General features: G+C 46.5%; 1 protein-coding gene and 1 long non-coding RNA gene across 3 annotated transcripts in view; one reads left to right on the plus strand and one right to left on the minus strand.

Annotated features, from left to right (window-relative positions):
• The window catches only part of KCNJ6 (potassium inwardly rectifying channel subfamily J member 6), a 274,104-nt gene that overhangs the window by 105,051 nt on the left and 142,625 nt on the right, over positions 1-26,428 (plus strand). The gene's annotated exons all lie outside the window — the stretch shown is intronic.
• The window catches only part of LOC105881286 (uncharacterized), a 32,958-nt gene continuing 8,033 nt past the window's right edge, over positions 1,504-26,428 (minus strand). The window contains exons 2-3 of the long non-coding RNA XR_002222938.2: positions 25,124-25,175; positions 1,504-1,658 (exon numbers count right to left, since the gene is read on the minus strand). This is a non-coding gene — a long non-coding RNA (uncharacterized LOC105881286). The remainder of the gene's footprint in view (positions 1,659-25,123; positions 25,176-26,428) is intronic.

Genomic DNA, 26,428 nt, shown 5'->3' on the forward strand with positions numbered 1-26,428 from the left:
CTATGAATATTCATGTGGCAGTGTTTCTGTGGACATAGGTTTTCAATTCTGGAGACTCTACACCTAGGTGTGGAACTGCTGGATCACATGGTAACTCTATGTTTAACGTTTGATTTGCTGCCAACCTGTTTTCCACAGCAGCTGCACCATTTTACAATCCTACAAATAATGAATGAGTGTTCCAATTTCCCCACATCCTTGCCAACACTTGTTATTATCTGTCTTTTTGATTAGCATCATCCTAGTCGGTTTGAAAGTGGTTTTGATTTACATTTCCCTGGTGACTAATGGTGCATCTTTTCAGGTGCTCATGGGGAATTTTGTATCTCCTTTGGAGAAATATCTATTCAAATCCTTTGCCTGTTTTTTTTTTTTTTCCATTGTGGGCAGAGCATTTTTGTTCACACAGATTTTGAGCTCAGAAATAAAATTCAAAGAGGGAGACTTGGAAAGAAGCAAAGGGCTGACGACATTAGCAAGGGTTTTACCCGCAAATGACTCCCCTCCATCCTCTCTGTCCCTGGCCTTCTGGAAGTCAAGAGTCAGATGACAAGGACAGAGCCAAAGGTGAGCCCAGCACAGATGGAACCATGCCACGAAAGAAATAGACGTAGATAAAATATTTCCTCACGTGGAAAGCCATACCATCTGTTCATTTTAATTTGAAGCAAACAGGATGCCACTTCCTCGTTGCCCGACCTTCTGGCCTGCGGTCCACCCTGGACCACACGGGAGGGGCCGGGGGTCCTTCCCTGCCATCGCCAAGGCAGAATCAGCAGCCACGGTGGAGAAGTCTGCTACAAAATCACCTTGAAAAGCAAATTCCTGTGATGAAATACCTGAAAATAAGACCTACCCATAAAATGAGCCCTAGCAGGATTTCTAAGCATTTGCACAATATAAGCCCTACCCCCAAAATAAGACCTAGTGATGGGCGTGGCTGCGCAGCGCATCTGCACAACCCATGCATTTCATAGCGGAGCAGTAAAGAAGACGAGCAGCCCTTCTCATCTGCCCCATGAGAGCTCTAGTGCTCGACATGAGAGATTGGGGCCAATGGTTCTAAAGGAAATAGAGTCGCGAGAAATTTAGGATGGAATTCAGGGTTTGGAGAGTTATGATGATGTTCCAGAGGAAGACAACTTAACTATACTTGAATAAATGTAGATGATTGCACCGTACTTAAATAACACATCCCTTGAAAATAAGCCCTAGGGTATCTTCTTGGGGAAAAATAAATATAAGACCCTGTCTTATTTTTGAGGAAACACAGTACTGCCCACCACTGTCCTAAGAAGAGACTCTTAATCCTATCACAGTGGCAGGAATTATGACAAATGCTGCAATTATGGTTCTGGCAGATTCACTATAACCCATGCACCTCCTGCCCCGCTCCGGCCCCAGCAGCACCCCGGACTTACTTCTACGGGGCAATGATGTCTTGTTCTACTCGGTACTTTTCGAGGTCACTCGGACACTGTGTTGTGGGAAGTATGGATCTGAGGTCACCGATTTCCAGCTGGGACTGTCCCCAAAGGCAGACACTAAAATGGGAAATTAAGCTTCGTGGCCTCCTCTGCTGTTCTGTGGCCGGTGGGGTAGAACAGTCTCTGACAAGGTGACGGGTGGATTTTTCACTCCCTGCCACACTGCTGGCCCTGGAGAGAAAAACATAATTTTCAATGTCGTCATCAAAAGCTTGGAGTTTAACCAGCTCCCCGTTGCTTTGACAGCAAAGAGCTGAGAAGGTCGACTATTTGAAACTTAACCATCTTCAAAAGGTCTTCAAACCCCATCCCAGCTCTGATAAGCTGAACGCCCTGCCGAGACTGGCGGGTAAAACGAGGCAGAAGTGGAGGTTCTGAGTGCGCACGCGCAGAGCCGAAGATGCCCCTGGCCCTGGGCGGGAGACTGTGGCGTCCACACTGGCTGTGTTTGTTGCCGAAGTGCTGAACCTCCCCCTTACCTGCTTCGGACACCTCTCCTCCCCGTCGATTTGTTTCCCAGCAGGCCTCATTTAGCACGGTCTCAATGTGATGATTAAAACACTCTTTTCCACGGGATGGCTACAAATCATCTAAATTTGTATTGTTTTAAGCCAATAAATTTGTGATAGTTTGTTGCAGCAGCCTTGGAAAACTAACATGAATTCCTTCCCTTGTAGAAACTCTGTGGTTAGCAGGCGACAGTGGGTTGGCCTGTCCTAGCACCCTGTGACGTTTCTAAGGATATTTCTCTGCCTTTTCTAGCTTCTAGAGGCGGCCTGTGTCCCTTGGCTCTGGTCTGGTCCTTCATCTTCACAGCCGGCAGGGTGAAATCTTCCCATCTCTCTGTCTGCTTCTGTCATGACATCACCTTTGTCTTCTCCTAACCCTCCCGTCTCCCCTTTATAAGGACTCTTTTAACTTCGCCACCTCTGCAAGTCCTCGGCAACACATTCACGGGTCCCAGCGATTGGGAAGTGGACATCTTTGGGAGGACATTATTCAGTCTATCACTGTCTCCCAGGCCAGGACACTGGGGAATTTGGGAATATTTCCCTCTGCCAAATGTGGTTCCTGCCCAGGGAGAACACTGAGAAAGGACCACAGGATGAGTAAATGAGTAAGACTCAAGAGCTTTCAGAGGCCCTTAAGGAAACGAAGCCCCTGCCTATTTTTGCAGATCCGACCTTCTATGACCTAGCCGATAAGTTCGGCATGTAAGATGAAGGCTATTTTATTGTTCTAACATGCATTTCTGCCAGAATAATCACCCAGATGAAAAATAATCAACACTTAATTCCTGCTTATTTTCTTAGAACAGGAGTTTAATTGTAACTATAACCAAAATCATGTTCACTATCAGATAAACTTATTTTTAGAGGTTTTGTTTCAGTTTTGGGGATAAAGTTCCAACAATCAGCTCCAACACTGCCCAGCTACCTCTGAAGAAGTCTCTGTTCCAATGAAATAAGGCACAGTTTGATCCAGCAAAGTCTTCCTTTTGCTCCTAGTAAATCCTCCATTTCCAACTTCTTCTAGGACTTTAGCTGAGAATTAGAGCTGTGGAATTAACTGCTTCTTACGAATGCCTAGGATAAATTTATCTGCAGCTCTTGGTGCAATCATAGGGGTGAGGAGTCTGTGATTTAACAGATAGAGGTATTTGGGCACCTCTCTTACTAAAAACCACATTTTCATAAGAATTTTTGGAGAAAAATTCATAAGATGGTAACTTTAAAATAGAGTCCACAGGAAAAAAATAACAAGGGAGGCAAATCTGTTATAAAAGTGCACCCTTGAAATTAGGACTTCTGAGAAGATGCTCAAACCCAAACTGTATTTTTAAAAATATAAGTCAAGGGTAATCAGTGACGCTTCCATGTGTCGTATAGGATGTTTAGTAGATGTTTCAGGAAAAATCAAACTTTTTGAAAGAACTCGGAACTAAGATCTGAGTAGGTATTTCCTGGGTGATTGCTCTTTTCTACCAAATGGGAATATTTGCTTTCTCCAAAGTTTGTGATCTAAGCTGCAGCTGGCTCAGACAGTATTCCTTCCCCCTGGGGCAGAACTTGCTCCTGTCTGTACTGGTGCATAATCACTGCATACAGGGGACTCACCTTTGTCAAGGGAGTGGAAGAAGGAAAGGGACTCATCCTCTCCCATCCCTCCCTCTCCTCTCCTCTGGCGTCTCCTGCTCCCAGCTTTTCCCAACCTCCTCTCCCGCTCCCAGCTGCCAGAGCTGGGGTCCACCTGCGCTGAGTGACTGGCTAAGGGCTGCCCTCCTAGGCAGCGCTGTGATTTCTTAAAACACCCTTACCGAGATATAATTCACGTACCATACAATTCACCCATTTAGAGTGTACAATTCAGCGGTTTTGGTATGCTCACAGATATGTGCAACCATCACCAATGTCAATTTTAGAACATTTTTATCACCTCTGAAAGGAACCCTGTGCTCCTTACTGTCGCCTGCCCACCCCTGCCCTACGCAACCGCTAATCTACTCTCCGTCTCAATTGATGCCCCTGTTCGGAATGGATCCTGCCATATATTGCCTTTTGAGTCTGGCTGCTTTCACTGGGTGTTTTCAAGGTTCATCTGCGTTGTGGCGTGCATTCGTGCTCCATTCCTTCTACGGCCAGATAACATTCCATATGGAGAGGACACATTTTGCTTATCCACTCATGTACATTTGGGTTGTTTCCACCTTCTGGCTGTTGCGAGTAATGCCGCTGTGGACATTCGTGTGCAGGCTTTTGCGTGGACGTGTGTTTTATTCCTCCTGGGGCAGCAGCATGATTTAACCACACACAGGTGCACAGCCCCCCGAAGAGGGTCCGGGAGGAGCTTCTAGGGGTGAACTCACAGGGTGTGCGGCCACTGGGGAGGAGGGGTCAAGGCAGAGACAGAGCCTTTTCTGGGCCTCTTCAGAGCCCACCGGTGCCCCGGGCACAGAGAGAGGGGTTCGAAAGCACAGGCTCAAATCCCACCTCGACCCCTGGCCAGCCACGCATTTGAAGGCCAGTGGCTAAAACTTCCCAGCTCTCGGCTGCAATGTCTTTTTCTGCAAAACAGGACTAGTGATCAATGTGCTTTCTGGGGTTCTGGTATAATCAGAATGATATAACAGGGAGCCCTTAGCACCAAGCCTGGCATAGAGTAGTTCCTTCCTAAGTTTACTATAGGTTATTAATTAGGAAGATCTAAACTGCAAGTGGGAGAACATCTGGCTAAAATGGCGTGAATACTGGGGGGGGGGGGTTGTTGATAAATGTCACCTACGGGAAGTCCAAAGGTGACCTGTCCAGGTCAGCAGCCCCAGAGCCTCAGGGCTGTGGTGGACCCATTGCCCTTTGTTTCTTCTCTTAATCTTGCCCTCGTGGAGGCAGGAAGGCTCCACACTTCGTGTCTTGCCTCAACCAGGCCTCAAAAGGCAGGATGGATGGAGCAGGAAGAGGCTCTTCTCTCACTTTCCCTCTACCCACTTCATCTGCTGACGTCCCCTCAGGATTGGAAACTACAGCCAACTCCAAGTTGCAAGGGACACGGGAGTAGTGGTGTCTGGTACTTACCTCTGTTGTGGGTGGTAGACTGGTAGCAAAAAAAAAAGTGGGAAAATATCTGTTGGTAGTGAGTCAATAGTGTTGCCATCTTGTTTTTTATTGTTATAATTCTGGCATGGAAATGCAACCATATAAATTATAGCCTCTAAAATTTAGTATTCTGTCATCCCGTTCACTCCAGACAGCAGGTTTTATGGACTGTCATGGTTACACAAAAATCGTCTTTGTTTCATTGTATTTAACTCACATCAAATCTTTGTGCCATGGAAACCACAGAAAAGCACAGAGGAAAACCCAGACAGGCCACTGCAAACGTCTAGACAAATGGCACAGGGACCCGGGGACTCCAGTGCTCGGTATTGAAGCCCGCAGCTAGGGAAGGCAGTCTCTGAAGAGGCCTGGTTGAGGCCCCGTGAGGGGAGGTTCCCACTCTGGTGACCGTGAATCTCAGTGGAGAACCAGGAGGGACCTCACAAGTCTCCTCCAAGTGCTTTGTTCTGCATCGGACAAAGCTGAGGCTGGAGAAAGTAAATCAGACCCAAATATTTGCAAATGCAGCCAAGCCTGGGCCTGTCTGGGTCCCTTAAGGTCAGGTTATTGGCCTAGAACCTGCCACTTTGGGCTTCCAAAATAGCCAGCCACTTTGCCTCTTTCGAACCGAAGCCAATTGTGATTTGGGTTCACAGGGTGAATCCATTTTCATGGAGTCATCTATTTTAATATCACTCTAATTTTGCTTTGTTTCCAACACACTGAGCTCCTAAGAAAAGGCAGAGCGAAGGCCATTGAGCCAGCCGAGAACAAATGACATCAGGTTTGCTCATCCGTCTTGGCAGCGTCCTAGCCTTTCCCCTCCAGGCAGTGCCACAAAAAAGGGCACAAAGGAAGCTCTAGATGCGGCCCTGGGTTAAGGCGAAAATAAACCCCACTCTCCGAGAGCAAACCGCCTCCAAAGCACAGCGGCCAGTCACAGCACCGCTCTGTCCCCGCAGATTCCAGGGCTTCCTGTGGGGTCCTTCCCCCTAGAACCTATCACTAATGTTTTTCTACAGCTTAAGCGCAAGGCACAGACTGTATCATATTACATCAAAATCAGGAGAAATTCCAGAGGGTAAATGTCCTAAGATCATGCCTAAGGAAAATTCCTTAACCCCTCGTGCCTCAGTTTCCTCATCTGTAAAATGGGCGTGATAAAATAATACCCACCTCAAAGAGATGATTTAGGCCCTAAAGGAAGTATTTCTTTTTTTTTCTTTTTTAAGCCCCAGAACAGGGGTCCTCAAACTACAGCCTGCGGGCCACACGCGGCCTGCTGAGGACATTTATCTGCCCGCCAGGTGTTTTTGCCACCGCTGCCTGTCCTGCTTAGCAGCCAACTGGTCCCGGGCCCACAGTGCGCATGTGTGGAATGTGCGCCGCACTCTCCAACGGTCCGAGGACAGTGAACTGGCCCCCTGTTTAAACAGTTTGAGGACCCCCACCCCAGACCATTGTGGTTATTTCATGTAGCGTTCTCACCTTCCTCAGGGCTTTCCCCAGGGAAACTCCCTTGTTCTTATTAAAAGGGAAAACCTGCCCCGAGGGCTGGTTTAGCCTCTCCCTGTCCTAATTTTCCTCACCCCAGCACCTCCTGCTGTAAAAAATTGTAAATAATCAGAAACGTTTCCAAGAAGCGACTTTTCGTTTCCCACGGGCGTGGTGAGGAAGACACGGCGGCCACACAGATGAGGGTTTCGGAAAGCAGAACTCGCCCCTGACCGTGCCTGCACGCCGGTTTCATTTACTATCTGGATGGAAATTCTTCTAGAATGTGTTACATGCTTCCCCAACTCCTTTGCACAGACTTTAGACTGAGTATAACTTAGCCTCCCCTCGATGGGCTCATGTCTGCATTTTGAGCATAATTGAAACTGGAGATTTTAGTTTTTCTGTTGCTTGCCTCGTATCAGCCTTATCTGCCCCTAAGTGCTAGAAAAGTAGGGTTTTTACATGACGGTCGCCCAGACCTCTAACTCATCCACAGGCATAATGGTTTCCTTCCAGCAGATGCACGTGGCCTTAATTTTTTAGATGTGGGTGCCCCACCTAACAAAATAAATACATTGTTGAAAAGTCATTTGTAACGATAAGGAAATAATAACTAACGTTAATAAGGTCTTTACTTTTGCCAGTCTTTGGTTCAAGCACTTCATATAAATTGTCTTACCTAGCTGATATAATGACTCTTTGAGTTGGTAATAATTTTATTAGGCCCATATTACAGATGAGGAAACTGAGGCACGGGGGTTAAGGCATTGCCCCACGGTCACACAGCTAAGTCGATCTGGGCTCCCGATTCAGACAGTCTGTCCCAGAGACATGGCCCCCATTACCCAGTGTCTATGATTAAGGGTCACAACCAGTAGACCGTGATATGAAATGAATTTAATAAAATAAATTTAGCTAGCACTTTAAAAATGAAATAGAGAAAGATGAACAGAAAATATTTCAGGTCAGAGTACATGACAAGGAAGAAATAACTGTTCCATGAAACTTTTGGTTTGGGTCAGCACACATAAACCTACACACACACACACACACACACACACACACACATGTGAGTGTGTCCACTGAGTCACAATGAAAAACATATTTCTTCCTATGAGGTATTAACAAAAAAGTCTGAAAAACAATACACTAAACTGTATGGTATTGTTTTTAAATGGATGGGTTATGCTTTACTTTCTATATGCATGTGTAATTTCCCGCCTCTCGTTTAAAGGAGTGTGGTATTAACTTGCATCAAGCAAACTTCAAATGGAGAGGTGGGCACCAGGCCTTGCCCAAGCTGTGTGGCAATATGTTTAAGATCTTGAGCTCTGAAATCAGACTAGCCTGATTTTAACCCCAGCTCCTGAACTTCCCACTCGCATACCCTGGGCCACCTGCGCAGGTTGCCTTGGCACCAGCAGCTAACTCTCTTGCATGGTTCTTGCCGAGGCTAAAAGAGATGGCGCGAGTCACACGTTCAGTAGACAGCCTGGCTCTCAGTAAGCATCGGAGGCTGGAGGGCTCTTGCTCCTTAAGCACACGTTTCACTCCAGAACAGGTGTGCCCGGGAAGTGATGGCTTTGAATTCTTCTGTTGTGTCAGCCTGTGTAGCACAAGGCTGAGGATGTGGGGGGAGGCAGGTGACTCCTGGTGTCCCAGATCTGGTCACCTGGTCATCTTCATACTCTTCACAGAGTGGCCCCTCTGGTTGCATTAACACCCATGCACAGCCTCCACCATCCCTTCACCTGTAAATGAAATAGCCCGCCTTGTTAGACAAGCCAGGAGACATCAGCCGCTCAAAAAGAAGCTGTTCCTCAATGATAAAGAACATTCTAGAAATAAACACTTAAACCATGAGCAGTTTCTAACCCTAAATCCCTTCCAGCTTCATCAGGATTAGGCCATCCTCTCCCAACAAATGGAAAGAGGGAACTTTTCCAGGTTCCACAGGGCGGGCTCCTCGTGACCCTAAAAGGGACAGGCAGGGTCAAGGTCCACCACGGGGCACCCTGTGCTCTTCCCACAACATTGCAGAAAGGTTCGCTTTGCTGCTTGCAAATTTTGAACATTCCGATCTTCAAAGAGATGGGCAAGGAGAGGTGTTGTGCTCTTCACAGTAGGGCCACAGCGATGAGAAACAGGAGAATCAAGTTCAAGGGAAACAAAAGTAATTAAGTTGGTGACTGAATTTGGCAGCTGGTGGCCCAGCCAGCGTCTGAGCTGAGACCGCAGAGCTAGAGATGGGCAGGGCTTGCCGGAGACCTGGGCTGTGTGCCAGGGTCGACCAGCTGACCACAGAGCAGCAACGAGGAGGTTGGCAGTTGAGGCACAAGCACCCGTGGTCCATGCACTGAAGCATTTCTTCCCTTGCTTTCTCAAACTTCATCTTGATAAATCTCTTGGCCTGGGAGACTGTGTACTCATCAGCAATTAACCAGAACACACGACAGTTCAACCACTGATGGATAAAGTCACATCCATATAAGAACATTTTTATAGCTAGAAGAGAAGAATTAGAATGGTTCTAGCATCAAGAAAAGACAAATATTTAAGGTGATGGATATCCCAAATACACTGATTTGATCTTTACAAATGATATGGATGATTAAATTATCACATGTCCCCTGAAACTACGCATATCTATTATGCATCAATAAAAAAGAACATTTGAAAAGCAAACTATAAAAAAAAACAACCTTTAATCTTCACCAGAAGATTAGAAAGCGATGCTGATAGGTGTATTTTATTTGCCTGCTGCCTTAGAGAACCAGAAGAAAGGAAGGCAGGTGGGTAATAAAATCTCCCACAAAAAAAAAAAACCTCATCAAATATCATCCCTCTCTGGTCAAATCCACTCTAAAATTATAATTTCTTTTATGTACCCTGGTTCCTTCTTTTATTAGAACTAAGACTGTGCCAACAAAAATATTGTTTGCCCAGACTGCCCACCCATCTCCAGAGTTAGTGCTCTTGAAACGTTCCTTTCTTCTTGTCAAAGGAGAATGTGCTTGTTCTCCCAGAACCCTAATAAACCGGCCTGCAGCTCAATGCAGAGGTCACCCCTGAGAAGATCACAGAGCTATGATGGAGCGAATTTTAATGGACACAGTCGTGCTGGGACAATTCATTGTCTTTCCTCTGGGTGTATCTGGGTTCACAAACCACAGATCAGAGGTAACACTATCATTCTTCTTCATTTCTAGAATACACGAGGAAATCTGTTTTTTAAATGCCCCCAAATGGAAGGTTAATCAGAAACTGCCCTAGAGGGGAGAGATGGAACTGGAGGTGTACTCAAGGACGCAGGTCCTCTGGTGACCTCATGCCTGGTCCAGAGGACACGGTGTGGCTGGAGGACAAGGTCCCTCTCAGGGCCAACGTTCCAGCAGGACCGTGGAGCCAACACTGTGTGATGAGGCGCCCATTTGCATCGTGAGACAAATTTAAAAATAGACGGTAAAGATCTAGCAGAGGAGAAATCACAACGTAAATTGGCTTTTGCAATCCAACTGTGATCAGCAGTGGGAAGTAATGGAAATGTAATTGTGGAGCCCTTGGATGAGGTATTAAACTTTGAACAGGAAGGATCCACATTAGCAAACACCAGGATGACCCTCCGGGAGGGAGGGCGTGCGATTTCGATTTGATTAGCTTTACCATTTCAGTCCTGTTTACAAAGTTTTCTCCAAATGCTTGCAAAAGAGGGAGGAGGGGGGGGAAATGAGAAAGTTATCCAGCAAAATACTACTCTTACATTTTGAAGAGATCATAGCCACAGTCCTTTAGCTGCACATAGGTCCCCTGCCGTTAGCAGAAATCCACATTTGTTCTAAATCATTTGGTTTTGTCATACAAATCCACAGAAAGTGAAGGCACTAGGCATTTCATCCTGACTCTGCCACCTGAGGTCTGCACAACCTCAGGCAAGGGACTTAATCTCTCTAGACCTTAAGTTCCTCATCTTCGAAATGGGGTTGTTAATGGTGCCTGGAGCACAGGGCTATGCTGAGAACTAAATAAGATGATATGTGGAAAGTATTCAGTGACACTGCCTGACAAAAAGAGGGTGACAATAAATGCTAGGTACTGTTGTTGTTCAGTTTTGTGTGGCATTAAATAGCAGGCAGACACCCCTTCTTCCTTCCTGCTTCTCCTATTTCCTTTCATCTTCCTTTGATAAGAACATCTAAGGAATTCAGATCTTCTCCATGATGCAGCCGAAGCTGAACAAGATATATCTCCTAGTCACAATTCAAGGAGTTGCAACCTTGAAAGAAAAATTCTGATTTCAAATGCAATAGAGTCTGTTGTTTGTTTTGTTTTGTTTTGTTTTGTTTTGTTTTGAGACAGAGTCTTACTCTGTTGCCCTGGCTAGAGTGCCCATGGTGTCAGCCTAGCTCACAGCAACCTCAAAGTCCTGGGCTCAAGCAATCTTCCTGTCTCAGCCTCCTGAGTAGCTGGGACTACAGGCATGCACCACCATGCCTGGCTAATTTTTTCTATATATATTTTTAGTTGTCCAGATAATTTCTATTTTTAGTAGAAATGGGGGCTCGCTCTTGCTCAGGCTGGTCTTGAACTCCTGAGCTTAAATAATCCACCCACCTCGGCCTCCCAGAATGCTAGGATTACAGGTATAAGCCTCCACGCCCAGTCTGTAATAGAGTCTTTAGATGTGGGGGTGACATGTTTAACCTAACCTTGGAAGGACCAGCTCCTCAAACCATGTGAGTCTGATCCATCAGAGATGGAAAGACTAGACTGGTCACAGTTGAGACCAGACTTTTCTCCATTTCAGGCTCATTGGAAGCTCAGGATGGTCCTTGTCCACCCTGCTTTGCTCTTCAGCCCATCCCCTACCCCATCACTCAGGCACCTGGGTGGACAGTGACCTTTGAATTCACAAGTGCTATCAGGAGTTTAGAGCCATTGGCGTTTAGAGCCATCTACCACTCAGACCACAGACTAATGCATATGTGCCCAAAGGGACCCCAAGACGCCTCAAGCTTTCACCCACAGAAGAGTTATATCCACCTGCATGATGGAGGAAGGCCTTAGGCTATGAATAACAGAGACACTGATGAACAGTGGATTAAACCACAGGGAGGAGTATGCGTTTCTCACATAATATGCAATTGGTGGTAGGAGTGATTGTTATTGATTCAGCTGTCCAAAAATGCCACCCATTTTTTTCATCTTTGCCAACAACAGAAATCTATTTTCTCATAGCTCTGGGGGATGGAAGTTCAAGATCAGGCTGCCAGTCTGGTCAGGTTCTGATAAGGGCTCTTTTTCTGGCTCACAGATGACCACCTTCTTGCTCTGTGCTCATGTGGCCTTTCCTTGGTGTGTGTGCAGAGGGAGAGAGAGAGAGACTTCTTGACCAACTTAAATTTATGCCCCCTGGCTATGCCTAGGTACAAGGAAGACTGAGAAGTGAGAGGCAGGAGACCAGGGAGGAAGAGGCTGGGATTGGCTGCATAAGTAGCAAGCAAAGGTTGGGGTAACTTCATGATTTTCTTGGAGGTGGTGAAGAAGCTTCACTCTTTTTGATAATAACTCTACGACAAGGGTCATCTTTTTCATAAAGGGGCTCTTGATAAATTAACAGAAAAGGCCTTCTTAGGTACTGTACTAGTTACTTTTGCTGTATAACAACCCATCCCAGAAGTTAATGGTTCAATGGTCGGCAATTTGAGTTGGACTCTCTGGTTGATTCTTCTAGTCTTGGCAGGACCCACACATATGTCCAGGTTAGCTGGTGCTGACTGGGGTGGCTTGTCTCTGCTCCACATGGCCTCTCATCCTCCAGCAGGGTCCTCTCATCCTCCATCTGGGGCTCATTCACATGATACCTGGCCAGATTTCTGAGAAAGGAAGAGAACTGGCACACCTTCACTTCTGCCACATTTTACTGGTCAAAGCAAATCTCAGTGTCCACCCAGACTCAAGGAGAAGGGCAGCAGAACTATCTCTTATCAAACAAATCTGTAAAGTCACATTGCACAGGTCAGGAATATAGGGAGGGGTGATAGAAGAAAGTGACCATTTCTAAAATCTATCACAGGTGCATTGGTCACATTATAGGAAGTACGCTGAGCAAATGTGGAGATAAGAATAAGAAAGGTTGACATTATAATCAGTACATTGTTGAGTTATATTAATAACCACTCCCAAAGCAAATTAAAGCAAACATTCTATATTGTATCAAAAATATTGAAAAAAAAAAAAAAGAAGAAGAAGCTTCCTGTTCCATGGCCAGCTACCGGAATTGGGCCCAAGCCATGTAAAATCTTCATAAATTCACCTATCACCAAAGCAAGAATGAAAAGTACTTTGATGAACATTATTTGTCTAAAATTAATGCAGAACTCTGGAGGAAAACTGGAAATCCATGAACAGCTTCATTAAGTGATCAATAATCACCGAATGGTATTAAAACTGCGTGGGCAAATGCCTTGAGCAATAACATATCTTCCTCCTCAACTTCTGGTGTTCGCTCGGGACTGGCACTTGAGAAATAGGAAAGCCAGACCACGGGCACATCAGCTTTCGGTCCGCGGCCTTGAAGAAGCTGTCTCCCCACCTGGGATGACGACGTAGGGTTGTGAGTAGAGGTTCTCCAACCCCATTATTCTTAATTAAAGTCACTGCTGATGGAACCATGACCTTGAGGAAAACATTTCCGACCTTCCCTCGACTGGTCTCAAACTTGTAGCTTTAATTACTATTTCTCATAGTTCCTCTTCCAGTTCTTTCTAACTCCATTTCAGATCCGTATGCTGATTTTTCCTTGGGCCAATCCCCTTATGCTTTCAAAAAATAATCAGTATTAGATTCCCATGGGTGTTAGCACCACCTTCTCTGCTTTTTCCCAGAATGACTGTGTCCATTAAAATTCCCTGCAAATTCCCAAACAGATATGCTCGTGTATTTATTTGAAGGTTCCAAGACAGAGCTGCAGACACATCTTCTTGGATATGACACCAAAATTTCCAGAATGGAGAAGGCTGCCAGAAGCCATCTCCTTCTTTTGGGAGAAAATAAAGTTTCTTGACTTTCTTTGGTATGCCCCAATGTGAAGATGGGCTGCATGTTTTAGAAAGCCCCCTTTAAAGGAAGGGTACGTGTGCCCCTGGCCTGTCTCCCCATAGATGTCACAGGGAGTCACTTGCCCAGGGATGCTGGTCTCCGTGCAGAATGTGAAGCTGTCGTGCTGTTCAACCCCCTCCACCTTGAGTTCCTTCCAGGCTCAGCTCTTCCTAGGAAGTCTCCCAAGTGAGTTTTGTACAACTCCAGATAATTAGCTTCATACACAGGCTAGGAGAGATGTTGAAGTCCTAGCCCTGTGTTCATTTGTTGTTTTTTACACCATTTTCTGAGATGCAGGCCTGGATTCAAGACAGAGGACAAAAGGGAACAGAATCCAAGTCAAATGAGACCCAATTTAAAAATAAATGACGTCAACCATGACTCAGGGAATATATTGATTAGGTCTTACTGTGTGCGAAGCGATCTCTGGGAGGCGCTCTGAGGGATGTCCTGCTTTTAAGGAATTTACTGTCTACCTGGAAAAATAAAATGTAGACACAGAGGAAAATACCTCTAAGCAATCACAGCTGAAACCTTAACCCAGCGTTGACTGAGTCCCTGTTTTCTGCCAAGATGTACGTTAGGAACTTTATGAATATTGTCAGGTCTAAGCCTGACAATAGCCCCATTGTAAAATGAAGATTCCGTGACTCAGAGAAATTAGATGAGATGCCTGGGGCCACAACACTAGTGAGTAGCAGATTCACAAACCAAACTCTGTTTAATCTCACTGTGGCTCTCTTCCACGGTAGGACAACAGGTGGCACTAGCCAGGCGGAGCTGAGGGTGGAAAAGTGACACCAAGTTGTGCCTGTGGCCTTGGAGGCCCCACCGTTGGGGCAGCTGCACTCGTTACCGTTGGCCCATTGTGCAGCCACAGTGTGGGGCAGGTGACAGTGACCGGAGCCTGATGCTCCAAGCGGATGCTCCAACAGGAAGGATCATGTCGGGTCCAGGTGCCAACTCCTCTGACTTGGTCCACCTGAGTGCTGGGCACCCTTCGGGAATACATTCTGCCCTACCTCTTCCTCCTGTGGCAGATCAGACTTCCGGTTTAAGTAGCTGATGGGCCAGCATCCTATCACCAAAGTGGGGAGCATCATATCACCGGGAGGGCCACAAGGCTCCAACCTCTATGTCAACACCAACTTCAGCTGGTTAGTACCGACCTCTTGGAGGGCTGGGCTGGAAAGGGTCGTGGGACCATGCCAGGGCTCACCAGGTCTTAGCCTGTTCAGGCTGCTATAACAAAGTACCTTAGACCAGGTAACTGATAAGCAACAGAAATGTTTTGCTCGCAGTTCTGGAGGCTGGGAAATCCAAGGGCAAGGCAGATTCTGTGCCTGGCGAGGGCCGGCTCTCGGGCTCACTGTGTCCTCACGTAGTGGAAGGGCAAATGGGCTCCCTTAGGCCTGTGTCATGAGGACGCTAATCACATTCATGGGGCTCCTCTCTCATAAGCCAATCATCTCCCCAAAGTCCCGCCTCCTATTACCATCACCTTGTGGGTGAGAATTTCAATGTGTGAACTGGGGAAGGACACAGACATGCAGACCACGGCACCACCGTTCTGATCCCCAGTTTCTTCTCCTGTGAAATGGACAAACATTCCTCAAAGACTTGTTTTGGAGAGTAAAAGAAATAATGTCTGTAAGATACTGTGATTGTCTCTCGGAGAGCAAACACTCAATGCAGGGCAAGTGTTGTTGTTATTTGCTAATAGTATGTCCTGACTAATACACTTGTTATACTACATTCATGACATATAAATAACACGTATCAATGATGAAAACCCAACACACCAAGGATGCAATATGCATGTACAGTCATTCCCAGACTTTGAGACGTGAACACCCGTTAATTATGAGAGGATAATGATAAGCCTTTGGAAACCGCCACATGGTTTACTTAGGAACAGAGTAGCTTTCCTTCAACTTAGTGCTCATCTAAAATCTCCTCTTAAATGAGTTGTGAGCATTTTCTATAATGCTCAGAATTCACTTGTCATGACAGTTGTCCTGGTCCTCTCCACTCTTGGGTACACACTGATTCACATCAACAGTGGCAACCTGAATCCACCAGTTCTCACGCACATGTGCCCAAGCTGGACCTCAGCCTCTGAAAATCTTGGGAAACACTGCTCACACATGAACCTGCTCCTGCCAGCTCTGTGCCGCCCCCTGGTTCTGCTGTCACCTGAGGTGCCTCCCCTTCTCCTCCAGTGAGATTTAGGACACCTGCTCTCAAAAGCAGGCAGATACAAGCTTGGGGGCTCTTAGGAGACACATCTGTGTGACAGTCCCCAAACTATGCTCAGAGCCACCCATCCTCTGGGGATCTGGGTCATAGAAGAGCTAAGAAACAGTTTCTGGAGGAAAATATTAAATTCTCCTAGAAGAACCATCTTATGAGAATCCCAAGAGCATTTCTAAGAGACAAGTCATAACAAGCAGATGGAGAAACTGGGGTGCTGGTTGGGAATTTTAACATCCAGCTCTGCCAGCAGCTTGCACATGCCCGGAGCCAGGCAGGCACACGCTCCATGCTGTGGAGCACAGACACCACCGCTGGGCCCCTGTGTAGGTGGGTGGTGACAGAGAGCAGCCCGGGAGCACCCACTTTGATTCAGCACAGTGTGATGGTTTGCAAGTTCCCTGGGTGTCCGGAGCTAGGATAAGGTACCTCTCCCGAAGGACAGGTATGAAATCAGATACCCATAATACATGGGTCTTGGTTTCCCAGGGCTGCCATAACAAATTATCACAAACTTGGTGGCTGAAAACAACAGAAATTTATGCTGTCATAGTTGTATATGCCAAATGTCCAAAATCAAGGTGCTGGCAGGGCCATGCTCCATCCAAAAACTCTAGCAGAGGATCCTAGTGTCCTTCCTTGCCTCTTGAAGCCTCTGGAAGTCCTTAGTGTTGTTGGCTTGTGGGTGCAGCACTGATGGAGTCTCTGACTCCATCTTCACAAGACCTTCTACCCCGTATCTCTGCGTCATGTCTTCTCATAAGGACACCAGTCACTGGATTTAGGATGCATAATAAATCCAGGATGACCTCATCTCAAGATAATTAACTTAATTACATCTGCAAAGATTCTATTTCTGAATAAATGAGCATTTTTAGGTTCTAGGTGGACATGAATTTGGGGGGGACACTGTAAAACCAATACACATGGCCTTAGTGAAGCCCCAACTTGCTCTAGCACCAGAGGCAGAAGGACCAGTCTGGCTGAGGGTGGGGGAAGGTCTGTGAACAAAGCAGTCTTCCAGCTGGGCCTGAGCCCGGGGCAGAAGTTTAACTTGTGGAGCTGGGAGGGGTGGCTTAGGCTGGAGGGCCACCAAAGGTCAGCAAGAATCATGCAGCCAGATGCACAGTTTAGAGAAATTGCTGCCCTATGGAGTGAGTGGCCAATGGTTTATGCTCAGAGATCTCAGGAAAGGAAGAGGGTACATATTGAGGGGCTTAAATGTCATAAAGGTGTGGACTCAGTGGGAGGCAGCTGTATGTGTCAGCTCACACTACTAGAACACTATACCCCAGACTGAGTGGCTGGAACAACAAGCATTTATTTTCTGGGTTCTGGGGGATGGAAGTCCAAGTTCAAAATGTCAGTCAGTTGTTTCTGGTGAGGGCTCTCCTCCTGGCTTGCAGACAGCCGCCTTCCTGCTGTGCCTTCGCCTGGCCTTTCGTTGACGCATGTGCAGAGGCAGAGAATGAGCTAGCGAGCTCTGTGGTGTCTTTTCTTAAAGGACACTAATCCTACCAGTCAGAGCCCCACCCTGTGACTTCATGTAATCTTTTTTTTTTTTTTTTTTTTGAGACAGAGTCTCACTCTGTTGCCCAGGCTAGAGTGAGTGCCATGGCATCAGCCTAGCTCACAGCAACCTCAAACTCCTGGGCTCAAGCGATCCTCCTGCCTCAGCCTCCCCAGTAGCTGGGACTATAGGCATGCGCCACCATGCCCAGCTAATTTTTTTCTACATATATTAGTTGGCCAATTAATTTCTTTCTATTTATAGTAGACATGGGGGTCTCACTCTTGCTCAGGCTGGTTTCGAACTCCTGACCTCAAGCAATCAGCCCGCCTTGGCCTCCCAGAGTGCTAGGATTGCAGGTGTGAGCCACCACGCCCGGCCTTCATGTAATCTTAACTACCTCCTTAGAGGCCCCATCTCCAAATGCAGCCACCCTGGGGGTTAGAGCTTTGACATGTGAATTTGGGGGGAAAACAAACATTCAGCTCATATCAATAGCAAAGACTGTTGAGCAGGAAAACGGCATCCTCAGACACGAGGCTACAGGAAGCCAAGCATGCGGGTGTCAGGCCCGGCGGGGCACACCAATGTTTCTATGATACTCGTCGTCCCCCGTGGTTGGGTTCTGTTGAGCCCACACTCCCGCCAGCGTGCGCCATGCCCTGTGACTCAACGTGGCAGACTCTTCTTGTGGAAACTGCAATGGATTAAGTCAGGCTTCTTGAGCTCAAGGCCTGCTTTGGCACTGGCGTCTGGGTGATCTTAACCTCTTCAGAACTCAGCATCCTCCTCTATAAAATAGAGGCCATTCTGTGATTCAGGGAGGTGGTATCAGGCATGGCCCAGGTGGCAGGAGGAAGCCAGTTTGGAATTTAAAATCTTCGGGGACTGTGTCAAGTGCAGGCCATTGAGAGGTGAGCTGAGATGGGACAACCACATAATTTGCCGTCCAAACCAGGTCACGTTTCAGACTGAAAGAGGGAGCTTGTAATATTTACACCAGGACAACAGACACAGTCCAGTCCGTCCTGAGCAGCCCTGGCTATAGATGAATATCAAACTCCACGCTTAGGCGGGCATGGCAGAGGAGAGGACCAGACAGGAGGGCGTCCGGCTTCCCAGCAGGGCCACCCTCTGCCAACCCCGATGAAGTTCAGAACACTCAGAGTGTCTGTCGCATATGTTGGGGTGTGAGCTGCAAATGAATAAAGGGGCTGGAGAACAAGTTAGGGCCCCTCTTGGTGAGTTATAGCCGTGAATACAGACAAGCCCCACCAGGGACCCGGCCCCGAGAGGAAGGACAAAGAGCACTGAGAGGCCACAGCCACCAAGCCCCAGAGGAGGGGTGCACACCTAGGGTGTGTCTGTGGGTGCACAGGTGCTACGTAGGGGTGTGCATGCTGTGTGTGTAGAGATTATGTATGTGTATCAGCTTCTTGTTGCTGCTATAACAAATCACCTTAGATTTAGTGGCTTAAAGCAACACCAATTTTGTCTCTTCTAGTTTTGGAGATCAGAAGTCCTAAAATCAAGGTGTTGGTAAGGCTGCTTTCCTTCTGGTTCTCGGGGACAATCCTTTCCCTTGCCTTTTCCTGCTCTTAGAGGCCACCTGCACTCCTTGGTTCATGAGGCACATCACTCCCACTTCTGCCTCTGCCTTCTCTAACCCTCAGTCTCAGTCTCTCTCTCTCCTTCCCTCCCTCCCTCTCTCTCTATCTTTCTCTCCCTCCCTCCTTCACTCTCTCTCTCTCTCTATCTCTCCCTCCTCTCTCTCTCTCTCTTTCTGACCCTCCTGCCTTGCTCTTATCAGGCCCTCTGTGATTCTACTGGGCCCACCTGGATGGTCCAAGGTCATCTCCCCATCTCAAGGTTATCGACTTAATCACATCTGCAAAGTCCCTTTTGCCATGTAAAGTAATGTATTCACAGACTCTGAGGATTAGGACATGGACAGCTTTGAGAGGATGCTGTTCAGCCTACTACAGCATGTATGCATGCATGCATGTATGTATGTGTGCATGTATGCAGTATTTGTAGGTATTTCGAGGAAAAAGCTGTTTGCTCTCTGCCCCCAGGACAGGGACAGAGCTGGGCTTGCAACGGCCAGCTGTTCCCAGGGGGTGATCAGAGGCTGTGTGGTGGGGGAAAGCCGCAGGATCTTGAGCTGGAAGACTGGAACTGAATTCCGTTCTGCTTCTTACTGACTCTGCAATCTTATCCAAGTTACTCAGTCTTTCTAACATCAGTTTTCTCATCTGTGGAATAGGACAATGACAGACCCCACCTCTGCTGTAAGGATGGAGTAAGTTTATGTTTGCAAAGTGCTTAGATCAGAGCCTGGCTTGGGGTAAACATTAACGGGATGTCGCTGCCCGCACGTTCCTTACCACTGTAACTTTCATCACTGTTGCCGTGGCCATGAGTGCCTTTAAGACGGCGAGTCCCTCCATAAGTACCAGTTGCCTGTTTGTCGCTGGCAGTAAATCCTGGCCCTGCCTAAGGCAGGAAGAGTCGCCTCCCAGGGCTCCTGTGTCGAGGATGTAAAATGCTCGCCTTCTTTCTAAGCCTAACGTCGCCAAACTCCGAGAACACTTCCCCATCACTGCGCCCTCACCCCAGCCTCTGCCAAGGCTCGGATCACGCTGGTACAAGAAAATATTTGTCGCACGACCGAGGGAGCTCATATGCTCTGCGAAAGAAAGGGATCAGACTTGATATCCCCAGCGGAACAGTCTCCACGGCAAGAAGCTTCTGTCATGACTCACGTTGTTGATGGCCCCATCTGACTGTGCAGGGTGGGGGTGGGGGGGAGAGGATTCGGATGTTCGGGCCTGTGCACCGGGAGCAGTGGCCGTGGCTGTGAGACACACTCGGAGCGAAAGGAGCCGCCCCCACCCCGTCCCAGCTTGGGTTTCCACTTCCCAACACGATGTTTAGAGCTAAGGCCCTTCGTTGGAAGACGAGGCAACTAGATGCCACGTTAGTTATTATGTCTTTCTTCCTTTCATTCTTTCTGTCTTTCTTTCTTTCTCATTAATAGCCTTTATTTTTTAGAAGAGGTTTAGGTTTGCATGGACTTTGAATAGAAAGTCCAGAGAACTTCCCTATTACGCCCACTAGACGCGTGCACACACACACTTACACCTGTTATTCGCATCTTGGTTTCATGCAGAACATTTGCTACAGTGGTAACACCATTGATGAACCGATATTGATCTATTATTGTCAGCTGAAGTCCACGGTGTACATTAGGGTTTACTCTGTGTTGTGCATTCTGAGGGCTTTGACAAATGCATGATGTTATATATCCGCCAGTACAGGATCAGGCAAAATAGTTTGGCTGTGCTCAAAATCCTGTGTTTCACCTCTTCGTCACTTCCTCCCTCTCCCCACACCCCTGGCAACCACGGAGCGCCGCACTATGTGCATGGTTTTGCCTTTTCCAGAACAGTTGGAGCCGTAGAGCGTGCAGCCTTTTCCGACTGGCTGGCTTCCTGCCCTTGGCAATGTGCATTTAGGGTTCCTCCATGTCTTTTTGTGGCTTAATAATTAAGTGTCTTTTTTATTGCTGAATATTATCCACATTCTTTCTTTATCTTATACTTTCAAGGTGCTAATTCTTGCCCATGCTTTATCTCCAAAGCTCAAACAGGCAGAATGACCCCAGACCAATAAAGGAAAAGTAGGCAATAGAGAATCCCTCCAGACCCGACACCATTGCCCCCATCTGTGCAATGTGACACCACGGAAAGTCTCCACGTCCCGGGGTAAGATGCGAATCCAGTCTCGAGCCCACCTGAACCACACTCCATCTAATGGACTCACCTTCAAAGGCAATCCTGCTACGTTTTTATTTCAAGGGTAGATTTTAAGTATATTCAGTTTCATTTGTGCCTCCAAAAAGTTCAGCTTGGTGCCACGTGATGGTACAGACGAGCCTTCCAAGGTCGTGGTCATCTCAGGATGGTCAGCAGGTGTTCTTCCGGAGCAAAACTAGCCTCATCCCACACCCAGCATCCTTTGCGACAGAAGCTCGTGGGCCCGTCCAGTCTTTGAACTCACTCGGCTCCACCAGCTGGTTTATTCTCAGCCACATTTCTCTCTACCTGACAGCCTCTGTGCCCCTCCCAGCAAAGGAGCACGAAATTTCTAACGCAGAGACAATCTGCTCCCTGGATGTACGGTGGGGTGTACAGGGGGCCGTACTCGCACACGCGACGGGGGTAGTGCCTGGACTTTTCACAAATCCATCCTCCCTACATTGGCTGGATAACAAACCTCTCCCCCGATCTCTTTGCCACCACCTGGAGCAAAGGAACATCAGCATGTTGACCCGGGAAGGCTAGGGGAGCGTGAACCACAGAGCTGCCCTCCCAAAGCTTGGAATCACGTGACAGAGATGAATTTCATTGCTCCGTGCAATAGGCCTGCGAGACCACCCATGCACACCTGGCGGGACTGTTGTAAATGTTAAATGAAGCAGGGGTGGGACTAGCATGCAAAAATGTAACAGGGCTGCCCAAAACTCAGGGATCTGTGTTCTTGAGACACATGCTAATTTAACGCAACATCTTTAAAAATTAAAATGAATGTAAAAAATCTTACGATGAGCAAAATGTCCAAATTTTAAATAAAGGCAGGATCCCACCCAGCACTTACATGACCCTGAGGTGCAGAAATAGATGTGAACATGCTCTGAGGACTGCAAAGAGCTGTTAAAATGTTGGTTCAAATGCATTCTGAGTCTACTATTGTGGCAGATAATGAGGGCGGTCACAATTGGGAGAAGAAAGAGCTGTGCGTGGCTGGCCCCGGGTGCTCATGAGCTTTGACAGATGGGTCAGGTGTAGAGAGGCAGAGGGAGGAAGGGGATGTTCCAGAGTTAAGCAAGAGCTGAGCAAAGGGCACACACCCCACTGGGGAGGGAGAGAGGGTATAGGAGTTGGGGACATATTGTCTGGATACAGAGGGTGAGTGTTAAAGCACAAAATAATATATGAGAGGAAGAGGCCAGAGCCCAGGGACCTGAAAGTCTCACCAAAGACTTTGGGATCCACCCTGCAGCCAGAGTAGTTCCCCAAGTCCAGGATTATCTGATGTCAATTCAAAACTGAGAACTAATGAACAGAAGCAATGCTGTTGCAGCTTTTTAAAGTATATGAATTATTTTTCCATTGCAAAAAAATACAAGCTCATTCTATAAAATTGGAAAAACACAAAAAAAGTACAAGAAAAATACCTCCAGAATTGTGATATATTCTCTTTCCATATTTTCTGGGAAGAGACAGTTCTCTAGGAAGCAGCAGCTATGTTTGGAAGAGCTAGCTTTACAATCTTAGAAACAGGGAAGGCTCAGATGTCAGGTTTATGGAAACATTGACTTTGAGAAAACATAGCAATGGGTTGGAGGAAAGGGCCTTCTTCTCTGAGAATTCTCTACATGGTAAGAGCTGGCTGAGGACAAAATCCTACCCCAGTCAGCATCATGTGTCAGTAGATGCTTCTTTATAGCTTCTGCTCAAATAAAACCTCTGTCACAGATCAAACATGTTCTTTTTCTAGCACGGAAAAAAGCAGAATGGCCAGAAACATTTTTGTCTTCTTCTGAAAAAGGCGACACTCCTGGGTCCCTGACCCGCAGGTGCAAGTGTGTTCTGAGCTGCAGATGTCACGGGCTCCAGATGGGCTGAGCCACAGTCCAGCGTAGTGTTCCCGGCCCCATGCCACCCTTTCCTTGGTGAAGTTAAGATTCTTTTCCAAGCACCCACGAAGCACCTCTTTCTATTAACAGATACCAGGAACGCTGGTGGCAGAGCCAGATTGAGAAGTCTGCACCAGATGCTTAATTTCCTTCAAGCGAACGGGCGAGATCTGTGCAGTGCAATTCCCAGAAGTGGCAGCTGATATGGTGGCCGTTAACTCTGCTCTATGCAAATCTTTAAAAACGCCATTAAATTGATCAAAAAAAAAAAAAAAGGTCAATTCACCACCTTTAATCAACTGAGCATCATACTTAGGACTTAGGTCTTCATAAAAATAGTGACCGTGAGCTTAGCTCAATTCTACATATTAATACTAGAAAACACGGCAGGCTGTCTGGGTGAAGGCAGACACAACAATTCGGACGAAAGTCCTCAGGGTCAAAGGGCAAGGGAAGGATCGTTGCTGAGTGAAGTCTGTCAGAGCGAACCCGAGGACGGTGAAGCCAGCTGTGGGGAAAGGACAGCAAAGACGGGACAGAGCAGGTGGGGCAGGGGCGTGACAGCAATGATCTTTGTGCAGCAAGAGTGTAAGAGACATGCTAAGAATAGCCCTAACGTAAGCCCTGTGTAAGTGTGAGCTGCTGTTACCTCCTAAAATCCTCACCACAAACAATTATGCAGCACCTTAAACAATCCTATGAAGCAAATGCTTTATTGTCATTTTACAGATGAGGAAACTGAGGCCCCCAGAGATTAAGAAACTTGCCTGGGGGTCACACGGTTAGCAAGGGGCAGCGTCTGACTCCAGAACCCTTGCTCTTACCTGCCAGCCTATAAATAACGGTAAGACACGAATAACGAATGAGAAGGCAAGAGAAGGATCTGGAGTCCAAATCAGTCAGTGTCTGGCCAGGGAGATAAGATTTGGCGTGATAAGCAATAGGGAGCCTTTTTTGAGTTCTCGAGGTTCTTAAGTGATAAAAAAAACAGCGTTGAGGAAAATCACCACACCAGGGTGACCCAGAGGGAATAGAAGGTCATGGGAAGTACAGCGACCAGGTACCAAAGGAAGGGGGCGTGGCCACGTCTACCTGGAGGAGATGCTTAAAACTGGAGCCGGGGAAGGGAGTTTCAGAAATTGACGGCCCAACTGGAGAACTCAGGCAGGATGGAGTCACAGTGACCTCGGGACTGTAAGGAAATATTTTTTTCCCAGTTCTGTGAGCCCTGCTGCAAGCCATGGGCAGTCTGTGAAAAATAGGGATGGTGGATTTAACGTGCTAAAATTCCAGTTTCCACTTTGAGAAAGCAATTGTGAAGAAAAGTCGGCAATACCACCCCCTCTCCAAAGAACCCACTTCCTCGGGGACGCACAATTGTGTTGTCTGGGGAGGGAGGAGGGACGTGAAGGGGTGGGATGAAGGGGGAGCCTTAGTTGGGGCCTTCACACCCTCCCTCTACTCTCTGCTCGTGTGAAGGAGAAAATAGCAGCTGTATTTTCCTTACCAGGAACTATCTTGGTACTGGGGAGATAAAGAAAAATAGGACATGGCGCCTGCCCTTGAAAATGAAGGCAAGCAAGTAGAGTGACTTGCCCAGGACATGCAGCCAGTTGACAGAGCTCAGTCTGGAACCCAGCAGGCTGCAGAAACTTCGAGAGAGCTTCCAGCCAACCCATGAAGCCTCAGAGCTACCTGCTACCTCCCAGCCCTGCACAGCCCATGCCCTGAGTGCAGCCCATGTGGGCAACAGGAGCTAAAGGAAATTAATGAACAGGGAGCATCATTCACAAACCATTATATAGCGCCTGCTGTATGCAGGCCACTGTATAAGAATGCCCCAGGACACAGATACCCTTAAGGCCCTGAGACCACCCTAGCATAACTATCTTGTTAGAGCTGTAGGAAAAAAAATAGATTTTCTCACCAGTTATGAATTCCCTGATATATTATAAATAAAAAAAGGTCTTTCAAATAAACGCACCATATTTCCTGAAAGGAGTTAGTCATTTCACAGTATCCTTGTTGAGTTAATTCTACAACAGAGCATATATACAGCATATTTAGTATAGCATAAAGAAATTGGTGACCAATCTCTTGATACTACTGAAGCTTGTAAATTACATATTTATATTGCTTTAAATGGACTTTGTCATATCTAGTGAAGAATAAAAAATTTTAGAAGTAATGTAAAAGTAAGGATGATGAGAAAGCCAAATAAATTCCCCCAAATTTTTGGCTGGAAGAGAGTAACGAGCGAGAGAAACATATACTGAGCAGACAAAAATTGGAAAATACTAAGGTGGCAACATAATCATAAGACATTCTACCCAAGTCTCTCGAGCTTTGTAATTTTGTCTCTTAAAATTAAACCCATTTAAAATATTTAATGTTACAGCATAGCTTTAGTTTCTTTCTTCACTGTTGGAAAAATTATAGAGTAGAATTTAAAAGCACGATGATTCTAAAATAAATATTAGGTGCCTGAATAGAAAACAGGTAATTTCCACCTGTTGTAATCTGTAAATCAGTTGAATTTCTACTGTAAAATGTGCTTGTGTGCACGTGCATGTGTGTGTGTGTGCGCGTGTTTCTATCAATGAATCCTAAATAAGCAAACTAGAAGATTTCTAGTTTCTACTGGGTATAAAATAATAATATATGCAACTAATAATAAATTCAGCACACTCTATGTCTACTGGGTATCCTTCTGAGATTAGTACATGAAATTTCTTTCAAATATAATTTTGGAGCACTCTTTAATTTTTGGTTCTTTGTTCTTATCATAAAATATTTTAGTAAGTAGGACCATGGTCTAAGTATAATTTGCCATGAGTGAAGTAAAAGGCAAGCTCATAAGGTAAGATTTAGATAAGATAATTTTACCTATGGACCATAGATATATGGATAAGTGTTTCCTAAATATTAATATCTCTCATGTAATTCTAGTGTTGCAATACCCAGAGGGGGGAAATTTTTTCCATATTCAAAGAAGATGGGTAGACACTGCACTCCTTTCTATTCTATCCTATATATTCTATTCTTTTTTGGACTTCTCATGCCCAGTAGCATTTTAAAGGCTATGAAAAAAATTCCTGAAATAGCAAATTCGCTTCAACATCATTTCTCAAACGTATTTGCTCAGAGAAATCCCTGTCCCCTTTTCGCCAAGAAAGCATACTCTGGGAATTTCAAAGTGATGCACATAACATTACATGAGCCTCAACCAAAAAGCGTTCCTTATAAGCGAGGTGGTCATTAGCACATTATTTTCTGTAAATTGGAAGGA

This window comes from Microcebus murinus, chromosome 1, assembly GCF_040939455.1.
Source record: "Microcebus murinus isolate Inina chromosome 1, M.murinus_Inina_mat1.0, whole genome shotgun sequence".
Lineage (NCBI taxonomy): Eukaryota > Metazoa > Chordata > Mammalia > Primates > Cheirogaleidae > Microcebus > Microcebus murinus.